General features: G+C 43.9%; 2 long non-coding RNA genes across 6 annotated transcripts in view; one reads left to right on the top strand and one right to left on the bottom strand.

Annotated features, from left to right (window-relative positions):
• Positions 1–5,845: 5,845 nt before the first annotated feature.
• LOC137476564 (uncharacterized) lies at positions 5,846–21,051 on the bottom strand. 5 transcript variants are annotated; one of them, XR_011000423.1, is made up of 4 exons: positions 20,405–21,051; positions 17,115–17,275; positions 7,741–7,815; positions 5,846–6,248 (listed from the first exon to the last, which is right to left on the bottom strand). It is a non-coding gene; the product is annotated as an uncharacterized lncRNA (long non-coding RNA). The 5 variants fall into 5 exon arrangements; XR_011000422.1 differs by having other exon boundaries at positions 20,666–21,051; XR_011000421.1 differs by lacking the exon at positions 20,405–21,051 and adding an exon at positions 20,086–20,208.
• Positions 20,130–22,256, top strand: part of LOC137476559 (uncharacterized) — a 340,942-nt gene continuing 338,815 nt past the window's right edge. The window contains exons 1-2 of the long non-coding RNA XR_011000413.1: positions 20,130–20,265; positions 21,048–21,584. This is a non-coding gene — a long non-coding RNA (uncharacterized lncRNA). The remainder of the gene's footprint in view (positions 20,266–21,047; positions 21,585–22,256) is intronic.

The raw sequence follows: 22,256 nt of genomic DNA, 5'->3' as shown, positions 1-22,256 counted from the left end.
CACTGTTTCTGTACAAGTGCTTTGCTTCAAATATTTGACATGGAAATTTATATAATCCCTCTGGGGCACATGGGTTTCACGAGTGTTAACATCTTTTGAAATGAATTTCACAAATGTTTATTTGGAATACCAGGCATACAAATAATTTAGAATATCAAGGCATCTTGTTGAATCAGTCTTAATGATACAGATCTCAGATGGCTGTGGAGGTTAAAAGGTATGAATTTTAATTGGGTGTGTAGAAGATGTCATTTTCAATCATTGCACTGCATTGCCAAAGCTATCACTTTCCAATTCTAAGCTTCCTGCTACTTCCTCCTCCTCTGCTCCTTCTGTTGCTTAAAGACCAAAATGAAACATTTTTCACGTTTTATTTGTGTGCTGGGCATGTATTAAATACGGAGTTTTGCTGCCTATCTTGGTTTATACAGGACCCCATCACCGTTGTATTGCAACACTTCTCAAGCAGTAAAGAGGCTGACTTTTTCCAGACAGATAGTGCTGTATTGTCATTCCAGTTTTAGAAAAAGTTAAATTATTGAAGGCAAACAGCATTAAGGAGGCAAAAATGGTTGCTAAGACTGGTCAAAGTCGGATTTTACAGGTGCCTCCTCTCTTCCCTGCTTTCATGGTGGGCCCTGTTTACATTATGGGATAAATCAGAAGTAAAATGGTTTTGCCATTTAAAATATACATGTTTTTTAATTAGTAGATCCACATTTACATCTGGCTTGGGACAACATGATGGATAAGCATGAGAAGAAAAACCAACTGGGTACCTGCAAAGAGATCTTTGTCCATCCTGTGTGGCAAAGGAGCAAGGATCCTGTGGGAAAAGATATCGTGTGATTGGGTAATTAAAAATTATCATAAGCCATAGGCAGTAGGAAGGCAAATTAAGCCTGCAGAGGCAGTGTGAGTTCTGAGAGCTCCTCAGCTACTGAGTGCTCAATATTGCAATTTTATCACTCATTTTAAGTTTGTTCATAACCCAGATTTGTAATCAGCAAGATTTTATCCAAGATACCTTTTTATTTTCTGTATATTACAAAAAAAAAAAAAAAGAGAGTGGTTGGGCTCTTGTTGACTCACTCACTGGCTACCCTTAGATGTGCTCAATCAACACAGGGAGCTAAGTCAGGCACGTTTTGGGGAAAAAAGTCCCTTTCCCATTCAACAGCCTTGGGCAGACCGTGTCTTCAGAGAAATGAAGCAGCCAAATTTCAACAAACCCCTAAAGAACATGCATTCGACTGATAACTTGGCCAAACATGGGTGGATTTCAAGGAGGGCGTGAAAAGCACTTTGTTCACAGGCAGCACGTGGCCAATTTCCTTTCTGTTCCCAAGAGTAATGATAAAAGCTCAGCAAATGGCTCTGAGATTTTTTTTTCTTTTTACAAGCACATTTTATTCCAAGAAATCATCGTTGTTTTCTTTGAAATGCCCATTGTCAGCAGCAGGAGCAAAATGAGCAAGGCAAACATCCAACCCACACAAGTCTGAGCTACTGGCAGGGAAAAGAACCCTACGCTGGTCTTCTGGTAGAGCACATTAAAGATGCCCTGGTATAGAATTGTCGACTCTACCTGCACCCAGAGTGATTCTGATTTCAAACATTTTATTTGCTAAGGCAGATGGCCTGAAATATTTAATAGCAACCATTCTGGGTCAGGCAACTAATGGCCAGAGCAATGACTTTGGCCACTATTTACAGAATCATAGAATCAGATAGAATCCTAGAAAGGTTTGGGTTCGAAGGGACCCTAAAGATCATCTCATTCCCACCCCCCACCATGGACAGAGATGCCAAGGAAAAGAAGACAATAAATATGTATTTGTGCTTCCTACATCTGGCAATCTGTGCCTTTCGGATTTATGGACATGATGGCCATAAATTTGTAGGATTGAAGGGGACTGACCCCCTCTGAGGCACAAATGTGTCCAGAGCATCCCTGGGAGATGCTGCACAGGCCCTCTGATGAAAGAGGAACCCATGAGCCTTTGATCTGTCTCAGGTTATCAACACCTCCTCAAGTAGAAAGTATTCCCTAAAAACATCTTTAAGAAATTCCGCTTTAAAAGGTGCGGATTGCCATAAAATTCCCTTTTTTTTTTAATCCCCCAGTTTTCTGCTTGTCCTCACTCTGGTGGGAGGCTGGGCCTGGTGGAGCAGGTCCCCCTGCATGGTGTGTGAGCACACAATTCCCCAGTGCCAGCCCCAAAACTCCCCCCTCATTAGGGCACACGGGAGGAACACAAAGCCCCGTGTTTTGCTTGAGTCCCTCCCGTGAATAGGCGGAACAAATGATAAGCACAGAAAGAAAGAAGGAAATTTGTCCAAAGGAGGCATCAGTTTTCCTCGTGGGAAAGGCTTTTCCAAGCCCTCCCCTTCCTCTCTGCCCTGCTTGGATGGGAATGAGCCTTCTGCTGAGCAGCTTGGACATCAGTTCCCTCCATCCCTCGCCTTTCTTTCCTTTTCCTTTGCACGTCTCCTTCACTTCGGCCTTGCAACAGTCCTGTCATGAGCAATGACAAGGTGGTTGGGCTGACTACCAAAACTCCTCCTGTGGATTCTCTGTTTCTTTTCTGCTGAGGTTGGGATTAAGTGCACAAGACCGTATTTCTTGATTGGATTCAGATGTTTGTTAGTTCTTATCTCTGTTACAGTCTCACAAACCCTGAGTTCTACAGCACTTCACTCTAAAAATGGATCCCCATCTCTCTCTCTACAAGGCCTTTTAAGGATAAACTGTCCAATTAAGAAATGACACCTAAATTATTTTTACTTTTAACCCAATAAGCAACCACCCATGGCTGCAATGTGGACTTTTTTATCCAATTACACAAAACCACCCAAACCCATGGAGAAGAAGGCGAAGAAGGACCAGCCTCTGTCTTAAAGCCTCCATCTTGCTTTATATCTATTCCTCTATTCTAAAACCTTAAACTGTAATTTTCCCACCCTGTGATATCACACACTTCTATTCAAACTCCACACCCAAAATCCCAGTGCTGTCATTCCATTTTGGAAGCTTCTCCACGGCCTCAGGTCAAATGCAGAGTTCTCTTGGGGGTCAGAGCCTGTCAGCACAGAAAGTCTGAAATTCTCAGCAACCAGGGTTCCAACATCCTCCCTTAGCAGAGCAGTGGCAGAAGCAGCCCTTGGAAGAAAAACCTTGGCAGATCCTCAATTATTTCCTGAGAAATGCTTGTGAATTGGGATGCCCTTTCTGTGCTACAAACCACCCTGTACAGGCTGCAGAGCAGGGAGGAGGAGAAGGGCAGTAGCTGCCACAAAGCTGCTGGCTGGGCTGGAGAACAAGTTCCAGGAGCAGGCTGGACTGAATGAAAGAATTCCTTTTCTGGAAATGAGGTGGTGAAATGGATCTCCTGCCATGAAATTACTTTGCTGTCCTCCCTCAGAGAAGCAAATCACCTGCTGGTGCTGCTGGTTTCTGGCGAGGTTTGGTTGCATCTGCCATCAGTAACACGTGGAAGATCTGTCCCAAGGACACTCAAAGTTTTGGGGTGCAAGGGGGTCCCTGACATGGGGAAAAGCTGAGGACAGATGATCTGATCCTGTCTGATGCTTCAGTGGCTGCCAAGAGTGTGTCCCTCAGTAGAGAATGTCATTATTTGTTAATATCCACTGGAAAAATAACTTTGTACAGGTTCTTGGAGAGGGTTTCAGCATTTCAGGGGTGAGTCCAACCCCAAGTTTTCATTTCACACTGACAGCAGCCCCATCTCACAGGTCAGTCCCACTTTGTACAAATCTTCAGAACACTTCATCTGCTTGCCTGGCATTGATTGATGCATTCTTTCTACTGGTTGCACTGATTTTACAGATGTCTAAAGAAGAGGGAAACCAGGTCAGAAATAAATATTTCTGGTTTAGAGCATCTGTGTGTCTCTATATAATAGACTTTAGGATATAAGCCTCTGTGAAAACCCAGAGTCTTTAGGAAACCAAATGCCGATAAGGTCCCTCAAGTGAGGGATCTGGGGAGCAGCCGAAAGGAAAAAGGAATGAGTATCTTCTTACAAGACTGCAGCAGAAAATGAGCACCAAGCAGTTTGAGTTATCAAATCCAGACTCCTGATCCAAAGACTTGTGTCATATGTTCCCTTTCTCCAACCAATTGCCAAGTTGCCAGTTTGTATTATAGAAGGCAGAACAGGCAGCCACTGGACTGGCTACTTCAAATGCAACATTTAAAATGCTGAAAGTGCTAAAAATGGTCTTTTGCAGTGCATGTGATGTTACATTTGAGACCCCAGTTCAAGGGAAGGGCTCAAAGGATTCATTGACAGTTTCATGTCATTTGAGGATGTGAAAGCAGCACAGACCACCGAGAGGTCAAGATGGAATATTTGATTGTACCAAACCCACAGCCCTTCATCCCACAAGCAGAGTGTGCCAGGCCTTACAGGAGATATTTCTTCAGCCAGGGCACACTCACTTCATCCATGTCTGTGCCAAAAGCCTGAAAAGCAGTGTCAATTGCCATGGTCATCAAAACATGACAGCAGCTCCAGGACTTTCTGAGAAGCACCTCCAGCACCAAAGAGGAAACTAAAACATCCTAAAACCCATTTGAGGACAAGAAGGGCCCCCTTTAATCACCAAGTCCTTCCCGTCACATTCCCCAGCAACCAAGGCATACAATCCCATTTCACAGGCTGAACAAGCCTCAGCTTCAAATGAACTGGAGCATTTGCCCCAAGGCCATTCCCAAATCTCTGTTGTCTGAGAGTCTCAAACTCCCTTCTGATTTCCAGCCTGCATATATTCTCCATCAGTTCCCGTCTCTCTGTATTTGTAGCAGCACGGTCCATTAAAGCTCGGCAGCCTCAGCCCTCCCACAATCAGTGTCTGCACAACCAGCAGCCTTCAGTAAAACCATTTTACTTCTGATTTATCCCATAATGTAAACAGGGCCCACCATGGAAGCAGGGAAGAGAGGAGGCACCTGTAAAATCTGACTTTGACCAGTCTTAGCAACCATTTTTGCCTCCTTAATGCTGTTTGCCTTAAATAATTTAACTTTTTCTAGAACTGGAATGACACACATCAAGCCAGGATAAATAATCCTGGCTGTGCCCATCTCTTCTCTTCATTCCTGCCTGAATTTAAACCAGTCCCCTGCTCCTGTTCCCATCAGATGTCCCCAGTCGCAAACTGAGTCATTGCCTCGAAGGAGCTCCTGCAAAGATTTATCCCCAAAAGCAGAGAGTGATTCAAGAATGAGATCAGGTCCTTCACTACAGAGATGAAGGTGGGGTAGACAGATGTCCACAAAGCCTCCAGATGCTGGGACAGTTACACCAGCCCAATGGAACCTTGAAGATGGTCATCCTTTGCAGGATATTTCCTCTGTATGCAGTGCTGGTAATTTTGGGAATCTCTCTTAAACTGGGCCAGGTGATCGCTGCTCTTATTGCAAATGTTTCAGAAATGAGTTTCATGAGCAGTCTGGATCTGGGTTGCTTGCCTGGTAATTGGGGCACACTTTTTTTTTTATAAGCCAGCTGTGCAGGTCAGCAGGAATTGGAGTTTTTTTTTTTTTTTTTTTCTTCATTTTCTTCTTCATTTCTTGTTGAATTGGAGGCACTGGTTAAAAATAGCTATGTAATATGTAAACTCACTGCAGGGAGTGAATATCCTTCCCTCAGCACTTCCAGACAAGTCCAAAATTGTTCACCAAGGCCGTGTGTGCCCATGTCTCTCCCACCCAGTAATCCCATTCCTCACATAACAATCCCTCCTTTGGCTAAGAGCAGCCAAAGGATAATTAGTCTCTCTTGGTAGACAAGGCTCTACCATGTGAGGTAGAGCACGTGGTGGGATTGTTGGGGTGTCCTGTGCAGGGCCAGGAGTTGGACTTTGATGATCCTTGTGGGTCCTTTCCAATCCTGGATATTCCATGATTCCATGATGGTACCCATCAGGAGGGAGCTGGTCCTCAGGGCTGTGTCCTTGGGACAAATCACACAGCAGAAGAACAGGACTGCCCTAGAAATGAAGGGCTTCAAATTAAGAAGGTGACCAAGAAACAAAATTCCTTCCCAGCCATTGGTTTTATTTCACTGGTGCTTGAAGAGCCTTTTTGGTAGAATTTCAGACCCATTTCAGTATTTGTGTCAGTTTGATCATGCTCATTGCAATCAGCATTTATTTTAATTTGGACAAAGACTGTTGAGAATGGTCGTAAGGGGAGATCACATCTACAGGTTGTCATCTTGCTGGCAGAAAAATAAGTTAAAAAAACCTCCAATCAGCATCAAATGGATTGCTTGGGAAATAATTTTCGTTCCTAAATGCAATCATCTATATTGGATACAATGTTTATTTGTTAAAAAGAAAATAAAAATGGAGTTGGGGAGCTCTCATGTCTATAAAAAGACTACTTTTCCTGGCATTTATAAATATTAATTTGGAATGCTAGAGAAGAACAATACATAACAATAATGAGAATCACCAAATCCCATCATTTTTGACATTGTCGTATCAACAGCTTAAGGATTAGCAGGTGAACTTTAAACATATTGCTTCCAAATAATAATAACAATAATAACAGTAATGATAATAACATCAGAATGTAAAAAATAAAACCCCCTTACTGAATTATATATTCCTGATGGCTTTCTTCTTCTAATAGCGTTTGCAGGATCACTGCTTTGAACAGTTTGGATGACATGCTTAAAAAATTAACCTGGAGAAGGGGGAGCTCTTCTTATCTCCCTCCATTCTTGCAAAGCTTTGCTCAGCCCTGTCTTTGTTTCCCACTAACCCCTGACATTGACAGAGTCAAAGGCCTATCAACTAATACCCTAATTTCAGGAGGATTTTATACACACGGTCTATCTATGCGCATCTGCAAATGTTTTGTGCACGTGGGGACGTCTGTGCATAAAACGAGGCAGTGTTTGCAAAGATAAAGTTGCACCAGGTGTCAATTTTCACACCTCCCGCTAAATACGCGTGGCAAAAAAAAAACGATGCCACAATTTCATTGAAAATCCAAGCTATTGAGATCTAATCGCTGCTTAAGCTGTGGCTTTATTCAAATCTGGATCACCAATAGGGCTCAGGATGTAAATGAAGTGCAAAGAGAAATAAAGCAAAGGAAGGAGGGGAATAAAAAGAAATCTATGATAGCCCTTTCCTTCAGCCATTTGATTCCCAAGTCCTTATCAGTCAATTAATGCATACTAAAACTTTAATGGCAGCCTCAGTTTAACAGACCTAATAGCTCCAGCGAGTCCCCAGCATTAGCCAAACAAAACACACTTTCAGCTGCCTTAATATGAGACTGAAAAAAGGTCAAAATAGACAGGCTTTACAGAATAAATCCTGAAGATCCATTCTAATTTCCACTCAAGGATCTTTTAAGCAGTTCTTGGATGCTCTTTATGGTACTTTGATCCAAGCATAGTTTCATTAAAACTTTGTGGCTTGGTATTTTTAAACCTGATAGCTTCACTAAACTAGTTCTCAAGATGTTAGCTAAGCCGCTATGCATAAAACTACTTTACTGCCATGGTGTCTTCTAATATCACCTAAGTACAGGCTGTTGCAATTTTGAAAATGAACCTTTTCTACATTCACCAGATCTCAGCTTGGGAATTTCTGCTTTCGCACTTGAAGGCTGTCTCACAGCATAAAGGGAAGGTACTGCCTTACCCCCTTCCTCTCCCCCTCCTTGAAACCTAAAACTAAAATTAGCTGCTGTACCTTATTTGTTCTGGAAGCAAGTTACACAGTACTTCTATCCACTGTGGTTTCCAATTGCAGGATTAACACTGGATGCTAAAAAAAAAAAAAAAATCAAAAAAAAACCAACCAAAAAAACAACCCAACCACCTGAGAAAAATAACAAAACTAATAAATGGTGGTTTAAAATCCAGTTTAATGATGACAGGATAAATTCCCTTAAGACCTAGTAAAACAAATGTTACTTCCCACCTTCATAACGTGGCATGATAATAAATCTGATTTAACTGCCACAGATTAAAAAAAAAAAAAAAACAGCTATGTCTCCAGTGATTGTCCTTTGCTCCCCTGAAAATGAGGATGGCTGAAAGGTTAGGTGACAATTTTCTTCCTCACGCCTGGTGTTCACAAAAGCCTTGATTTCTCGAGGAGCTTTTGTGGTGAGTTTGCATTACAGTAGTTAAGATAATTACAGAAAGATGGCTTTAGAAGGGGCTGGGCTGAGTTTTGGAGAGAAAATACAAGCAAAGGATTATTAAAAAAAATTGTAAAACTGAAGAAACTGGATTTGCACAGGCACCCTCCTCCCACTAATTTCCATGGGAGCAATGGTCATTGTTGGGAAACAAACAACACAAAACTTGCAAGACAGTCCCAAAAACATCTCTGGCTGGGAGATTACTTTCATGCATGGTGGATGTTTAAGACCAATCTGGACAACTAAGGCAAAACCAGGAGCTACCTGTATAATCATACATGGAAATACAACTTCTGTTACCTGCAGTCACCCCTGTCCTGGATGGGTACAAATATCACCCTGAAATGGGCCTGATGCTGGTTTTAACCACAAACCAGTGACTCTCCAGGGTCTGAGCCCAGGATCTCACCCTCTAACCTCAGCTCTGGCCCCAAGAAGTGCTCGATGGGACAAATTTTGCTCCAAACCCACGAGTATGAGTTTTTATATTCCTGAGGGTTTCATGCTCACTTCTTGGGTCGGGGTTGCTGTTGACTATGTTATAGGAAAGGCCAGCAACTCTTGGCTTTTTAATTTTCTCAGAAAGTCTCTCAAAAAAAAAAATAAAAATGGAATTACCAATTTTTGTGAGCAGCCACTGCCCAGTGGGTTGGGATGAGACTGTCCCGCTTCTCCCCGGGTCCTCCTCACCTGGTAGAAATGGTTTGGTTGTTTTCACTGCTTCACACCCCTGAGAGGGGTCAGCAGAGAATCCTGTCAGCTGAAGGGCTGACAAAAGCTCCTGATGTCAGGTATAAAGAATGCCACCTACAGCTTAATGTCTGCACAAACCCCTCCGACTTCGGGCAAACAATGAACGTTTTTGTCTCCTTAATGCCCAGTATGCAACCGAGTGGAAATGCTACTTCCATCCTTAATCTACAAATGAAATTAAAGTTGTTGAAAGACACACGATAAACCGGGATCCTTTGTTTCTTACAGAAGAGGGGAAAAAATTGAAACCACTAAATATTTTAGCAGATTTACTAAATTTCCAATTAAATCTGGAATTATGGTAGAGCCTGTATCTCCCCTCTCACTCCACCACACACATTTTCTGTTTGAATAAAGTAGGTTAGACGCAGCGCTCCCTCCACCCGCCCACCCGAGCAGGAATATTAATGAAGCAGATCCGTCGCCGGCGCGCTGGACCAGCGGGGATGCTCGGGCATCCCTGGGCCCGAGCGCCTGGGAAGGGCTGGTTTAGAGGGGAACAGCCTCGGCTATCCGGAGGGAGCGGGATATGCAAGGCAAGAGCACCCTCTGCCCGCTGGCAGGAGGGTCTGGCTCTGCTAACATGCCCCCCATCCCTCCCCCTCCTTCCCTGCGCTGAGGAAAGGTCACGGGAAGCAGCTTACACAAGCCAGATGAGGTGGAGACCAAATCAGGACCAAGATTATGTGTCAGGGACTTAGAGACGGCAGCGGAAGGGCTGCGTGCGGTGCCAGTGCGTGCTCTCTGCCCGGCTCCAGCCCTTCCTCCCACCCCACAGAGCCCTGGCCAGGCCAGGGAAGGGTGATGGGCATCCCCTCGCTCAGGGGGTTCCAGTGCTCATGGCCACGTTGGCCAGGACTTGGCCAAAAAGGTTTGAGACACGTGGATGTGCTTATGGCTCTTCCAGTTTGGTCCCATTTGGAATTGGAGGTGTTGGCCTCCTCCTCCAAAATACTGGCTTCTGCCCTAAAACCTCTACCTTGCTCCCTCTATTTATATATTACTATATTCTAAAAGCCCAAACTCTAAGTTTTTTACTTTGTGATATTACACACTTCTAATCAACTACACACTCATAATCTTAGTGTTATTAATCAAATTTTGGAAGCCTTTTCTACAGCCCCGGGTCAAACGCAGTGCTCTTCTCGGAGTTAGAGTTTGTCAGCATAAAAAGTCAAAAAATCTCAGCATCTAGGACTCCAGCGTTGAAGGGTGAGGGGCATCCCCTCGCTCAGGGGGTTCCAGTGCTCATGGCCACGTTGGCCAGGACTTGGCCAAAAAGGTTTGAGACACGTGGATGTGCTTATGGCTCTTCCAGTTTGGTTCTGTTTGGAATTGGAGGTGTTGGCCTCCTCCTCCAAAATACTGGCTTCTGCCCTAAAACCTCTACCTTGCTCCCTCTATTTATATATTACTATATTCTAAAAGCCCAAACTCTAAGTTTTTTACTTTGTGATATTACACACTTCTAATCAACTACACACTCATAATCTTAGTGTTATTAATCAAATTTTGGAAGCCTTTTCTACAGCCCCGGGTCAAACGCAGTGCTCTTCTCGGAGTTAGAGTTTGTCAGCATAAAAAGTCAAAAAATCTCAGCATCTAGGACTCCAGCGTTGAAGGGTGAGGGGCATCCCCTCGCTCAGGGGGTTCCAGTGCTCGTGGCCGCGTTGGCCAGGACTTGGCCAAAAAGTTTTGAGACACGTGGATGTGCTTATGGCTCTTCCAGTTTGGTCCCATTTGGAATTGGAGGTGTTGGCCTCCTCCTCCAAAATACTGGCTTCTGCCCTAAAACCTCTACCTTGCTCCCTCTATTTATATATTACTATATTCTAAAAGCCCAAACTCTAAGTTTTTTACTTTGTGATATTACACACTTCTAATCAACTACACACTCATAATCTTAGTGTTATTAATCAAATTTTGGAAGCCTTTTCTACAGCCCCGGGTCAAACGCAGTGCTCTTCTCGGAGTTAGAGTTTGTCAGCATAAAAAGTCAAAAAATCTCAGCATCTAGGACTCCAGCGTTGAAGGGTGAGGGGCATCCCCTCGCTCAGGGGGTTCCAGTGCTCGTGGCCGCGTTGGCCAGGACTTGGCCAAAAAGTTTTGAGACACGTGGATGTGCTTATGGCTCTTCCAGTTTGGTCCCATTTGGAGTTGGAGGTGTTGGCCTCCTCCTCCAAAATACTGGCTTCTGCCCTAAAACCTCTACCTTGCTCCCTCTATTTATATATTACTATATTCTAAAAGCCCAAACTCTAAGTTTTTTACTTTGTGATATTACACACTTCTAATCAACTACACACTCATAATCTTAGTGTTATTAATCAAATTTTGGAAGCCTTTTCTACAGCCCCGGGTCAAACGCAGCGCTCTCCTAGGAGTTAGAGTTTGTCAGCATAAAAAGTCAAAAATTCTCAGCATCTAGGACTCCAGCATCGAAGGGTGAGGGTGAGGTGCCCTGTGGCAGCAGCTCTCTGACCACAGCCAGAAACATCCTAGGAAAGGCTGTGAGAAGATCAAAGAATGAAAAACAATTCTTATCTTAACTTACTACACCTGTTATTGTGGACACGTAGAATGTGTTATAAAAATGTATTTACCAAAAAGTAACTTCTTAATTAACCAATAGGAATAGTGTTTTAATAAAAAAACAAAACCATTAAATCAACTTATATCGTAACTGTCTATAAAAACAATAAGTTTCTTAATAAAGATAAATTATTAATTAACCTTCTATGAATCATAAAATCAACACTAATTATTACCTAATTATTACCAGATGCCCATACAACAACACATCCCCTCGCTCAGGGGGTTCCAGTGCTCGTGGCCGCGTTGGCCAGGACTTGGCCAGAAAGCTTTGAGACACGTGGATGTGCTTCTGGCTCTTCCAGTCTGGTCCCGTTTGGAATTGTTGGAGGTGTTGGCCCTCATGGGAGGCATGGCTTGGCTGTCCCCTCGTCTGCCTGGGGAAAGGTGGGGAGTTGTTCCCTGTCACTATGGGACACTAAATGAGTACACAGAAGCTTGGTAAGTTCAAAAGAGAAAGACCTAGTTTTATTCAAACATCTGGTATTTATAGAATTCCAAAGGTGACCGTGGATTGGAGGATGGAATTGCCACCTCTCCAACCACACTGGTCCAAAGATCAATCCATCATTTCTCTCCACCCACAGAGAAATATGTAAACTATTCTATATATACATGAAACTGTGTGGGAACTCTGACTCTCAAATATGTAAACATTATCAGAAGGCTGAAGACGTTTTATGAGAACTTTAAAACTTTCAAAAGAACTATAAAAGAAAACTTAACACTTTTAAAAATCAGGGCAACCGTCCCCTGCCACAGGTCACACCACACAGGATAGGCAGACCCATAGGGAATCCTGAGCCTGGAGCCTGGACCAAAGCAAGGTGACTTTGGCTGTGAGGACAGGGTCACATCTCTGCTGGGCCAGTTTTGGGACCAGCAGGTGTGTTCTTCCTCCTCCAGCACCAGCCACATTCTGGAAATGAGGGAAAAAGCACAGAGCAGCCTTCCCCCACCACATCCCTCAGCATGCAGCAACCAGGGCTTTAGGGATGCCTTGATCCAGGATGCTGCATTTGGGACCATTTATGTTTTGGCTCCATGACATTTCTGATGGCTGTGGGGATGTCACCTCAGAGACACACAAACCCTGGAGAGCCCAGGGAGACTGTCACCATGCAGCCACAGGAGCAAACAGGCAATTGAGCGAGGAATATGTGGGCAAGGATGCACAAAGGCATGGACAGATCTTCCAGAGTGGCTTTTGGTGTAGTTCATCCTTACACACCTTCTGTCACCTGGAGGTGACACCCGCCTCATGCTCACGGGCACAAAGCTCTGCTCCACCCTCACTTCCTTGGACACCCTCTGCACCTGCAGGGAGAGCTGAGGAGTTTCCTCCAGGAGAATGCTGTGGCACCTCACCTCAGTGGGAAGCGTGGTGGAAAATGCTTCTGAGCCCCAGAGGAGACCACTTGAGCATTTACACATTTACACAGCCAGAACTGAGCGTCTCCTCATCAGCCACCGTGACAAATCCAGACACACCGGGCACTTCTCCCCGGCATCCTGAGCTGAGCTCTGTGACCCTGGACAGCTCTCAGCACACCAAGCATTCCTCAGGGCCACCAGGGACAGGGGTGTGGGACAGGAGGGACTCACACAAGTTGCCTTTGCCTCACCACTGACCACACATCACTTTTCCTATGCATTAGACAAGGCTTTACCTCCCTGGCTTCTGTGTCCCTCCAATCACCCTCACTCCCTGCTCTGGCTGCTCATTGCAGCACTCAGGGACATCACTCTCCTCTTTCTTCTATTCCTTAGCACCATCTTGCAAAGGAGAGATGGGTTTTCCCTGCCAATAAATCAAAATAAAAGAGTGGAAGATCCTTTTCCTTACATAGCAGCTAAGCCTGTTCAAATTCATCACAAGTCTTTGCTATGGCACAGAGCACTTGAGAACAAGGCCAAAGAAATCGGCAATTGCCCTTATTTTCTTCTTTTAAAAACCATTCAATTGGCCCATTGCAACTTATTCCTGCTGTCTCTATTCATATCTTTTCTTCCAGGCAGCTGCCAATTGATGCTGCACATTTGCTTGGAGTGTAATATACCAGTGGACCTGAGCTCTAAAAGGTTGTTTCAGACATATCTCAATATTAACTTATACACATCTGTATAAATCTTGGGTTTTTTTAAAGCCTCGTGCACAAAGATAGCTAAATGGGGTTATTTCCTTGTTTACTGTGGTCAGAAAATGCAAATTCCAGCTGCAGAAGGTTTTGCCACCTTGTGTGGGCTTTTCCCCATTGCGGATGCCAGCACCTGAGCTGCTGACCTGAGCGTGGACTGACAGAAGGGGACCCCCAACCTCTCCATCCTCCAGGATTGCTGCCTTAGGACGGGATAGATCACCTGGCATTGTGCAGCCCTTACAGGAGAATCTTCCCTGGGAAAGGCTGGGATACAGGGGGAATTGGAGGCACCTCTCCAATTCCCCCTACATGGAGAGCCACTCAGGAGCCAGGTCAGGATATGTGCCATGTTCCATGAGACATCAGTGAAGCTGAGGAAACAGAGGGAACTGTAGGAAATTCCAGTGGAACCTACAGAGATGTGATTTTTTTTTTTCCCTACCAAGTATATATTTATAATGATTTTATATTTTCAGAATTTAGGTCTGAAAATTCAGGGGTGAGGGGTTTTTGTTTGGATTTTTTTTTTTTGGTTGGTTGGGGTTTTTTTGTTTTGATTTGTTTTGTTTTGTGGGTTTTTTTGTTTGGTTTTTTTTTTGTTTTTTTGGTTTTTTTTTTTTTTTTGTTTTTTTTTTTTGTTTGTTTTAAACAAAATGTATGACTTCTCATTCTCAACAGTTTCCATTCTAAAATGGTCCTATAAGGAAGAAGCCTTTGAAATAAAAAAGCTCAAATAATGCTCCAAAGGGGCCAAATTATTCCACTGCTGTTGAGTGGAGCATCACAAAGAAATGTTTCAACAGCAGGAAAAAAGTGACCTAGAGTAATCTAAACTGGCTTCAAATAATTTCCATAATTCCCAGTGGGAATTCCTGCTTACCAATGCCTTGTGAGTTGTAGGAATATCCACTACAATGAACCTGCCATGAGCTTGTGGAGAGCAACCACCCTGTTCGTACCGAGGACACAAAACCTCCCTCAATGCATTCAGACAATCTCCTTGGCTTTTACTCCCTCTAAAGGGAAAAGGAATTACCTGCCAGGGCTGCTGAACATTTTCAACTTATTGGGTGAAACCCAGGGCAAGAGCAGCCTTCCCTCCTCCTCAGATCCTGCACATCCAGTTCCAGGGGGTGTTTTGGTTCAGTCCCACCAGAACAGCAGCACCCTTTGCTTTCCTGCCTCATTGGAGCTGGAGGTTTCTACTTCCCACCAGCCTCAAGCTTGGCAGAAGGGGTGGGAGGAATTTAGGATCTGAGGGACAGCTCAGTGGTTGCACAATGGCTTGGGATTCCCAGAGTTGGAGCCACGGATCATTGAGGTTGGAAAAGCCCTCTCACGTCATTGAGTCCAACCAGCACTGCCAAGCCCACCATCAACCCATGTCCCCAAGTGCCACATCCACACAGCTTTTAAATCCCCACAGGAATGGGGACTCCACCACTTCCCAACGTCACAAATTTGTGCTTTTTTTTTTTTTTTTTTTTTTTTTGGTAGAGATCTACAAATAGATCCTGGATCCTCCTAGTCTGAACTGGGGACTCAGCAGCGATCTCTGTCCCTAAAATCAGAGACGACAGAAGTCTGGGACAACTTGTTCCTGCAGGTCTTGTAGGCACTACCCTGGGTTATGTGATTAAACTGCACCACTGAGTTTGCAAAGCTGTCAATCCCATAACTTTCATCAGCACTTAATTCACATTAAAAAAAAAAAAAAGTCACACCAGCCCTTAAAAGCTTTGGAGCTGCATTTCTCATGGCTGCAATAATGCTTACTTACAATATGGACTCTAGCTGCTTTTTATGTAACTGCTGCTCTTAATCAGCTCAGTATTAGCAGCACTAACCTGCTCTTGCTTGATTTATTTTATTTTATTTCTAAAACAAACATAGCTTTACAATCTCTCTGGTTTCCCAGCTTTTATGCCACTCCACTGAGGCGCTTTAAACATCTCATTTATCTCCCATACGTTGGGAAATTACAACCCCCCTCCTCTCCAAAACAAACAAGCAAGCAAAAAAACCTCCAGCTAAAATCTACACAGTTGGAAAGTGTTGATTTAAACAAAAACCCTGAAACAAGATAGGGAGAGACTAGAACATGAAAACAGATCCCTTTTTTTTTTCCTTGCACAGATTGAGCTCTGAGGTTGTTTGCATCAAATGTTGACTTGTTCCAAGGCAGCATCTACTTAGGTGTTGTGAAACTGGAAGGAACCAGTGTGAAATACATTTTTCAGTTGTTTGAGAATGACTGTGCTGTTGTGTTTCTCCTCACACACACGTTTCCCTCTCTTCCTTCCATCCCACTTCATCCCACTTGTGCAGAGGGGCCTGGAAGCAGTGGGAATAATTTGAAGTATCAGGCTTTCCAAACGAGGATGGGTGGGAAGAACATGTTAACAGGGAGTTTTTTTCTGATCTGTATTATTTATGAAAAAATTCTCCCCTAATCAGAGAGGCTGATTTAAGGGTTGTGCTTGTTCCTGGGGCTGTGGATCTGAATACTGACCGTACTTAGGAATGTCTACCCTCTCTGCACTAGTGAAAGCACTGCTGTGCCCCAATGGTCCATTTTTCTAATTGCATTATTCCCTGAATGCAAATAATGCCAAATTTCTAAAAAAATCTGTTGTTTTAGGCTTCTCTTACATGTTCTCCCCACCTATCTCCTGCCTAGTGCCATCACAGGATTTATTCTATATTGTGTGAAACTAATGGGAAACTTTCTCTTCCCAGTCACTGTTTTGTTATATATAAACCAGAGACTCACACTTTTCCATAAATAAAAGGGAATAACAATATTCCCCTCCTTATAATTATCTTCAACCTGTTTTGCCTTAGGTTTTTTTTTTTTTTTTCACTCTGTAACATTTTTATTTACCCACAGAAACCCACAGAAACACTGCTGGAAGAACACACTTCCACAAGATACATCCTCTCCCTACCAGCAGCCAAGATTTGAATTTTTAATTGAAGACATCACTCAAAGACCAAACCAGCTCCCCACACTTTTCCAAACCAAACCCAGCAATTAAAAAAAATATAAAGTGGGCAAAACACGAAAAGTCTCTTATGTAGGGATGGGGCTGATGGGGGAGGAAGGGTTATAAATCTAAACCCTCTATTCCAGACCACATCCTCAAATGGAAATAAGCACCAAAGCATGTTGCTACATATTTTTGCAGAGAACAATTCCAAACAGCCTTATCAGCGGCGGCGGATCCGGCGTCTCACCCATCACTTATCCGTTGTGCCCTCTGCTGGATGCAGCACACAAAGGCAAGGAATATTATTTCCAATTAATTTTTGGCATCATCCCCTTGGCATCTGCGTTAGGAATGCAAGGCGTGAAATTTGTAGTAGCAGGTTTAATATTTGATCCAGCCAAAAAAAAAAAAAAAAAATTTTTTTTTGCTACAAGGACTTACCTTTGGTAGTGTTTTCCTCCCCGCTCACCCCCCTCCTCCGGCTCCGCGTTGTGTCGCTGCCACCGAGCCTTGTTTGTGGTCCAAACGGAGAAATCTGCCGCCGAACGCCATCCATGGCAGGAATAATTTCATGCTGTGCAAAATTTGTTTCATTTCACATCCTGTAAGAATAATTACTTAGCATAATGCCACTTAAGCTGTATTTCTAGCTGCAAACATTAAGGAAATGGTAAAAAGCTAGATCCCAGTTGGGAGAGGAGGAAAAAAAAGGGGGTATTTAGGGGTCCCCGGGGTTTCTTCAAACTGGTTGCTTTTAGCACCAGGAACAACTGGAAGAATAAAAGTGTTGTGAGTGATGTCACTGAATTTAAAAGCACAATGAACCCCAATATTTTCAATGATATTTGAGGTCACCCGTGTGCTGGGGACCTCGATAGGACACTGCCTTCAGAAATTGAGGACAAAACACGTAGCCCATATTGCCCACCCTTCTCATGTTTTCTGCAAATAAGTTTATTTGAAGGTGACAGCTGCCCAAAATGGTCCTAAACAAAACAGCAAGTGAAGAAGCTGAATCCTCTCCATGCCATGTCACAGATTCCAATTTTTGTGTGACAAAACCCAGGTCTCAGTAGGTTTGGAGGAGAGTCAATGTGATGGGTGAGCAGAGTGCATTGATCAAATATCAACATAAGCTGATACACTGAGCCAAAGAAGGCTCCGACCTCCCTCCTGGGCCCCCACAAGATAGAAAAATCCTCTTTCATATCTAGTCAGAATTATCCATGGTTCATTCTTACCTTCTAGCAAAACCCAGCTGCTGTCTTCAATCAAATGCAAGACTGGCATGGTCTAATTGAATTAGTTCAATTAAGTTTAAAGATCAAAATTATGATTGTGGATTTCTAAAATAATCCCGCTTTCTCGATGCCAAACCTTACAGCTTGTAACTGAGTAGTAAATTCTGACTTGTTCTTTCCCAAATGCTGGAAATAATCACTTCCAAAGAACTTCTCTTTCTCCAACAATGGCAACCTCCGTGTACACCAAGTATCCAGGCTGCCCTTCATCTTCCTCGAGGCCATCATGTCTCATCCTCACTTACCAGCAAAGCCCAGTTTTGAATGGGATCATCAAGGATTTACCAATAAAATTCACTGGAAACGAGTTATGTTTGCCTTGGGTTTATTCAACCCAACAAAAGGCAAAATCTCCTGTTAGAAGCAGGCTGTGAAGGATGGATGGATGGATGGATGGATGGATGGATGGATGGATGGATGGATGGAAGGATGCTATCAATCACAGCACCCTCTCCAACCAGCCCTCCACCAGTACAAATTCCCTCCACTCATCTGAATAAAGCGATTCTATATTCCTTCTTTGTTTTCACTCTGTTTCAAAAAAAGCCTTTATTGAAAAGTCAACTTCGAATGTAACAGGAGCTTCAAGAGGCAGCAAGGGAGAAATAATAAATTTGGGGAAAAAATTTGGGTAGGCAAATCCTTTAGGTTTGAAGGAGGCAGCAGATCCTCTTTAGGCTTCATGAGCAGAAGAGTTCTTCAGATGTCTTTTTCCTTTTTAAGTGGTTTTACTACTTAAATCAAAGAACATGACAGAAAAGACCCCCAAAACCACCCAAACCCATGCTCCTCTTACATGTTTTTTCCCCAAATTTCAGCAAGCTGCTGCTCTAGCTGACCAGCAGCAATGTGCAACAGCTCCAGAACAACCAAGAACACTCAAGTGCTCCTTAGAAGGGACAGTGTTGTGTCACCAGGACTCTCCTGTACTGTGTGGCCCTTGGTGGCCGTGGAGCCGGGCAGTGTCTCGCAGCCACCTGGCAGGAGCACTGCTCCACACCCATCAGGCAGATCCAAAACAAACAGCCTTCCCAAGGGTACTGACAATGATGTTTTCATTCCCCACTGCGTGATGGGAGAGCTTCAGCTGCTCTTTTGCTCAGGTAGCACCATGCCAAGCTCCCTGTCCTGGAAGTCCCTGGAAAAATGGTGTGGGTTTTGCAGGGTACACGCACTGAAATCCCAGTGGGAGATGCCGTCCTTAGTGTGGGCACCTTGGTTCATGAGTCCCTCAAATGCAGAGTTTGGGGGACATACCAGTGGGATTTTGTGCTCTAAAACCCCCAACTCAACGTCTTCCAGGTGGAGGTTGACCATGACATTCTCACTTCTCATGCACAAGATGCTTTCAAGACTTTGCAAAAGTTTTTGTCTTTGTTTAAAATGCGCAGTGTGGGGGATATGGGGAGAGAGGTCAATAAGTACCTTCAAATTCATGCAGCACTTACCAAAATCAACATTAAAAACCAATTTATATGAGAACATCCAAGTGCCTCCATGCTGAAATATTTCCCATCTATAAATCCTGCCACTAAACCCAGGGATGACTCTAGGTCAGCCAGAATTGTCTCCTGGCATATGGAAACCTCAGCACTGCTCTGCTTGACCCTGGAGTGGTTCCAAACTGTCCAGAACAGTGGTGCCCCGTCAGAGACCATCTCCCACTGCTTTTGGGAAGCCTGTCCCACGAGTAGGTTTGGGTAATGCACACCTATAGGATACAAGAATTCCAACTGCATTTCAGGGTGGATCTCCCTGAGCCACATCTGCTTCCATCACTCTCTTTTAAAGAGCAAACACAAGCTGCCAACATCCTCATGAAGGATACGCCCAACAATTTAGCAGTTCCCTCTTTTTAAAATATATTTTTCTAATTTTTTTTAAACACCACATCAAATCTCAGTGGGATTTTGGGGGTTTTGTTTTAATGGCGAGGCAAAAATTTGCTGATCCTCCCCGTGGCGAAGTTACTTTCAAGTCAGTGAAAGTTCTTGGCCCGCAATGAAAAGTCTTTGCCAATTAGCGCTCAACAACTTCAATTCATCCCTCCTGGTTCAAGATGAGTAGGAACCTAATAAGGCTGTGATAAAAGGGCAAAAGGCACCGAGTACCCAAAGGGGATTAATGGGCTCTTCCATTTATTTGTCTTCCTAACAGCTGAACTGTTACAAGTATTGACGGTCTTCAAACGCCGGGCGCCGTGGTCTCCAATGGCCAACTCCAGCTCCCGCCCCGAGGGGCGAGGGCTTCCCCCTGGGCGATGCCAAAACCAACAAAGCCCCGGGGATCAGGTAATGAAACTTCAGCTTTTCCCCCCTCCTCCTTCTTCTTTGAGATTTATTTACTGGCAGCTGACAAGGGGCAAATTCAGCTGGAATTGTGTAGTCAAGGCCCTGTCAAGCCTTCAGAGGCACCCTTATGTCGAATCACCTTCCTGACTGGCATGTCGCTGAAAAGCCCTCGGCGCTGGTCCTTAACAGCTCCCGACAGCACAAAGGACACTCCAGACAGATGCCTACATGGCATCCTGCAGCATTTTAAAAGAGAATTAGTGGTTTTAATTATGGTCGTCGTATGAAAGGAAACCATGCAAGCTCGGCAGGAGACCTTTGATCAAACCCTTTTGCTAGCACAATGCCGCGGAACTGTGACTATTCCTAGCAAGGGGCCTTTTCTCGCTGAATGACTCACCAGTGATCTTTGAATGCAGACAAGTTCCTCACCCTCCCTCTTCATTAGCGAGCATTTCTATACAGCCCCTATATAGTGCGCCGAGCCTTGGAGCTATACAATGGGGGGGAAAAAAGAATCCCTACAGATTCTGGCCTCTACTTAGGAAGTGCTGAAGGACTCTGAGTGACTTTATTCATTAAAACAGGTTGCTATTAATTAACTGTCATAATAAAATAAAGAACTATTATTTGCATTTCTTAGTGCGCTCCCTTTAGTAATATGTATAAAAGATGCTTGTAACAAAAATGAATTTATAAGGGAGAAAAAACCCTCAGAAGTCTTTTTCCCCCTCTGCCCCCACCCCTTTTTTTTTTTTTTTTTAATGTTTTTTTTTTTCCAGGTCTAGGCAGCAGGAGCCTGACTAATTATTAGGACCCGTTTTGCAAGAGAACAAATAGAGGTAAAACACAAATATGAAAGTAATTAGGAAAATGCAAAATCCTGTTTACTTGGCAACCGATTCATGCAACTGAGACTAACGAAGAGCAAATCAGCTTTGCTTGTTTGATAAACTTCAGGGTGCCACCTAAGAGGAGCTGATAAAAATTAAACTCTGCCAGCATCCCTCTGCACCACCTTTTAGCCAACAGGCTCAGCAACATCCACGCAGCGGCTCCGTCTGCGAGCACCAGCAAATCTCATTTGAACAGGTTCACGGGGAGGAATTTTGGAAGTTCCATCAGTGCTGGATATTTCCCCCTCTGTGGCATATCTTGTGCTGAACACCCAGCGCAGACCCCTGCACCTCACGTGCGCAGGATTTGTAAGGACACGGAGCACGTCAGCGGCACGGTTCTGATTTTCTCCCTAAAAAGGCAACACCATCCCACTGCTCTTTACACCTGGGAAGGCTTTTGCCAGTGGTAAAGTCCTTTTTGTAGCCACCACCACTGTTTATTACAATATAGGACGATACTTTACTCAGCACAGCCTCTCTTTTCTCCTGAGCAGATAGTGGGATCTAAAAGCTTCCAATTATTTCAAGACTATGCTGCTAAGGAGGGGCATCTAATCAACATAAAGAAAACCCTCAGCCCAGTATATTTGCTTGAATGGATTTGCAATAATGCAGGTAACAAAAGCATTCAAAAATTGGATTCCTAATGCTTTTCTGCCAGGGCTTTTGGACTGGTGTGGAGAAGGAAGCAGAAAGCTGCAGGAATGTGTGATATTCCCTCTCTCTGTACAAACACTTCTGCAGGGATTGAGAGGGAGGAAGAGATTTAAGTGAGGCACAGCCAACCTGAAATGTAGTCAATTACAACACAAAGAGTTAAAATGACACCCCTGAACTGTTCCTCTTCCCTCTCACCCCTCTGTTTTGTGGCTTTGCAACCCAGAAGCCACAGTTTTCCATCTTTTTATTGCTCATTTCCCATCTGCTGTTTGTACAGGAATGGCTCATAGGAATTAACGGGGAATTGCTAAGGAAATCATATACTGCCAAAATAAAACAAGAGTGAGAGAGTGAAAAATAAAGTATGTTATTTTGCAGCTGGAGTTAGAGATTCTGAGACAGCAGCTTGATTTTTATATGGGAAGCATTCAG

The sequence above is a fragment of the Anomalospiza imberbis genome, chromosome 6 (genome assembly GCF_031753505.1).
Source record: "Anomalospiza imberbis isolate Cuckoo-Finch-1a 21T00152 chromosome 6, ASM3175350v1, whole genome shotgun sequence".
In the NCBI taxonomy this organism is placed as follows: Eukaryota; Metazoa; Chordata; class Aves; order Passeriformes; family Viduidae; genus Anomalospiza; species Anomalospiza imberbis.
The sequence above is the reverse complement of the archived record's forward strand: the minus strand, read 5'-3'. Positions and strand labels throughout refer to the sequence as shown.